General features: G+C 44.2%; 4 non-coding genes across 4 annotated transcripts; 1 reads left to right on the top strand and 3 right to left on the bottom strand.

The window, feature by feature from the left end:
* Positions 1-320: 320 nt before the first annotated feature.
* Positions 321-393, bottom strand: trnav-aac (transfer RNA valine (anticodon AAC)). Its single transcript has one exon. It is a non-coding gene; the product is annotated as a tRNA-Val (tRNA).
* Positions 394-641: 248 nt separating this feature from the next.
* On the bottom strand, positions 642-713 carry trnaq-cug (transfer RNA glutamine (anticodon CUG)). The gene has a single exon. It is a non-coding gene; the product is annotated as a tRNA-Gln (tRNA).
* A 387-nt stretch (positions 714-1,100) lies between these two features.
* On the top strand, positions 1,101-1,173 carry trnaf-gaa (transfer RNA phenylalanine (anticodon GAA)). The gene has a single exon. It is a non-coding gene; the product is annotated as a tRNA-Phe (tRNA).
* A 647-nt stretch (positions 1,174-1,820) lies between these two features.
* Positions 1,821-1,893, bottom strand: trnav-cac (transfer RNA valine (anticodon CAC)). The gene has a single exon. It is a non-coding gene; the product is annotated as a tRNA-Val (tRNA).
* Positions 1,894-3,575: the final 1,682 nt, after the last annotated feature.

The raw sequence follows: 3,575 nt of genomic DNA, 5'->3' as shown, positions 1-3,575 counted from the left end.
AGTTTTGCACACTCATGCAACTGAGCGTCCAAATGACAGCTGCTGCTGTAGTCTTGCGGTCATCTTTGTGTAGAGCACCAATTGTGCACTTCACAAACATTTTCAGATTGAAACTTGCAAAAAGAGCAGTTTGACATTTATGTCATCTGCTTGTGTAGAATATTGCAAAGAATTTTCAGTCATGTGTAAAGCAGGTGCTGACATTTAAACCTGCTAAATTTGGTTCAAAAGATTAGATTCAGGACATGCTGGTCCAAATGACCAATTGCTTTGCAAAAACTGAACAGTTTCAAGTTGACACAGACAGTTTAACCCTGCCCTGGTTCCACTGGGGGTTGAACCCAGGACCTTCTGCGTGTTAAGCAGACGTGATGACCGCTACACTATGGAACCCTGTAAAATGAATGCTGGTGACGTTTCTGGTGTGTTCTTTCTGAAACGCCCGCAGCTAATATATGTTGGAGATGCTGTGAACAACATTGCCATATACAGTATGTGACTTTTGAAGAAGGAAAACTTAAGTCATCCTTGGARTGGTGTCACTTAGACATTCAGGGTGCAAAGACACCTTTCAGCTTCTTTGTAAGATTCAGTAGTTTCAGAAGAGCATTGGAACAAACACGCATACAGTCAAACACCAAAGGTTCTACCGAGACTTGAACTCGGATCGTTGGATTCAGAGTCCAAAGTGCTGACCATTACACCACAGAACCTCTTCTTACACACAGTAAGAGTACGTTTWTTTCTGAAACATTGGCATTTAACAGCCCCCAAAACAGAATTTAGCTTGGAGCAAATGATTTTTTGGAAAGCTCTTCTGATTTTTTTATGTGTCATGAAGAGGATGAGGGAAGKTTTCARTCAARCATTCAGCTCAGATTTKCTARTTTGAGTGTCCAAAGTGCTAAACATTACAACAAGGGGCCGTTCCCAATCCAGCTATGCACGTTGTTCTGTCCATGGTCGGGACRTKTTGGCATGTATGTGGAGCAAAAGGGGTCGTACTATGGTGAAACACATCACAGATCACCTGCAACATCAATCCAGTGAGGTAGTAGTTCATCTCGTGTGATTTCATAGGTCTACACAAGGCTGGATGAGCCGAAATAGCACAGTTGGGAGAGTGTCAGACTGAAGATCTGAAGGGCCCTGGTTCAATCCCGGGTTTMGGCAGATGTACTTTACTGTCCCTTGGATAGCCCACTCTGAGCCATGCTTGTTGTTGTTGTTTCTATTCAAATGGAAAATGACTGCAGCTGTTCTTGCCATCTGCTACTGATGGCATTTAGAAAAAGCACACTAGKYATTGACAAGCCTTCAGACTTTAGGAAGTCTTCAAAGGTAGACGTGATTCCAACCAACCAATCACGTCTTTATACAACAACTATTCCCACAAAAGTCAAAATGGTTAGGAGTAAACCCCTCCCACAAAACACCAAGCTCTCATGTAGTGATTGCAGAGACCACCTTCTCTCACTTTACCACGCCCTTGTTATTGTTGATGTGCATTTCCTGCTATTTCTATTTTGAAGTTCAGGCACTTTCCAGACATCTGTATTTTGCTGCTTCCATTGTCACTTGTACAGGCGAGTCAGTTCTCAAGTCGTTTAGGAAAACAAACAAGTGTACAGTCATTTGAAGTCAATGTAGTGTTGACGGAAGCAAAGATGAACGCCGTTCAAGTGTTGTCTTTAGGCTACATCATGACACGGCTTGTGAAGCAACAATCTATTGACTTGGACCCTAAATATGTAGACTACTGTAATTTGAAGTGCTCTTAAAATTTGTTTCTTAAGACATAAAAAGCACTTGAGAAGCCATGGTTCCACTGGGATTCAGACCCAGGACCTTCTGTGTGTGAAACAGATGTGATGACCACTAAACCATGTAACCACTTTGCAAAAGCAGTTCCTATAAACCATCAAGTGTATTTTTTCAAGAATTTCTAGCCTTTGCAATGAAGAAACATTCTACATTTGCACACTTATGCAACTGAGCGTCCAAATGACAGCTGCTGCTGTAGTCTTTTGGTCATTTTAGTGTAGGGCACCACTTGTGCACTTCACAAACATTTTCAGATTGAAACTTGCAAAAAGAGCAGTTTGACCTTTATGTCATCTGCTTGTGTAGAATATCGCAAATATTTTTCAGTCATGTGTAAAGCTTTAAACCTGCGGAATTTGGTTCAAAATATTAGATTCAGGACATGCTGGTCCAAATAACCAATTGCTTTGCAACAACTGAACAGATTAAAGTTGACACATAGACAGTTTACCCTGCCTTGGTTCCACTGGGGGTTGAAACCAGGACCTTCTGTGTGTTAAGCAGACTTGATGACCGCTACACTATTGAACCCTGTAAAATGAGTTGACGGTGACATTTCTGGTGTGTTCTTTCTGAAACACCGGCAGCTAAAATGAGTTGAAGATGCCGTGAACATAATTGCCATATATGTGACTTTTGAAGAAGAGAAACACAAGTCATCCTTGGAGTGGTGTCACTTAGACTTTCAGGGTACACTCTTTGTAAGATTCAGTAGTTTCAGAAGAGGATGGGAACAAACACGCATAAAGTCAAACACCAAAGGTTCTACCGAGACTTGAACTTGGATCGTTGGATTCAGAGTCCAAGGTGCTGACCAGTACACCACAGAACCTCTTCTTTCCCTTGGGAAGACTACTTTTTTTAAATGTTGGCATTTAACAGAACCAAAAACAGAATTTAGCTTGGAGCAAATGATTTTTTGGAAAGCTCTTCTGATTTTGTCAATGTCATGAAGAGGATGAGGGAAGGTTTCAATCAAGCATTCAGCTCAGATTTGCTAGTTTGAGTGTCCAAAGTGCTAAACATTACAACAAGGGGCTGTTCCCAATCCAGCTATGCACGTTGTTCTGTCCATGGTCGGGATATTTTGGCATATATGTGGAGCAAAAGGGGTCTTACTATGGTGAAACACATCACAGATCACCTGAAACATTAATCCAGTGAGGTAGAGGTCCATCTCGTGAGATTTCACACTGGGGGGCGTGACATGGAGCTAGTGGGAGGGGGTGTTGACCCAGCCTGGGTGTCCTTGTGTTATATGTTCTGATAGTGGTCCGATTGTTGGGGTGGGTGTAGTATTTTATCTGGGGTGGGGATTGGGTTTTTGGCCGTTGGTGGTGGCTAGGGGCCATGCTGGGCCGGCTGATTGGCCCCTTTACTGTGTACGGAACGGTGGCCTCTCTGGGCGGCGGGCCGGCTATGGGGCTGGCGTCGAGTTTTGGGGGTTTGGTTTGTTCTGGGGGGTGGGGTGTTGGTCCCAGTTTCTGGTGGCTTTCGGGGCTCCGTCAGTCCATGGTCTGGGGTTCCGTGGGCTTGGCGGTTTGCCTTGAGGGAGAGGTAGTTGGGCTGCTCTTCTTGGGTGGGTTTCGGGGAAAGGAAGGGCTTACTGGGGCCAGCGGGGGAGCTGACTCCCTGTGGGAGCATTTTTGCTCCTTCAGCTTATTCTCCCCATCCCTCACCGCACACCTCCATCCTCTTCACTTTCAACTTCACCCATGTAGGGTTGTTTTGGGGCACAGTTGTGTTATAAG

Source organism: Austrofundulus limnaeus, unplaced genomic scaffold, assembly GCF_001266775.1.
Source record: "Austrofundulus limnaeus strain Quisiro unplaced genomic scaffold, Austrofundulus_limnaeus-1.0 Scaffold899, whole genome shotgun sequence".
Taxonomy (NCBI): Eukaryota; Metazoa; Chordata; class Actinopteri; order Cyprinodontiformes; family Rivulidae; genus Austrofundulus; species Austrofundulus limnaeus.
This window is presented reverse-complemented; position numbering and strand designations above follow the sequence as displayed.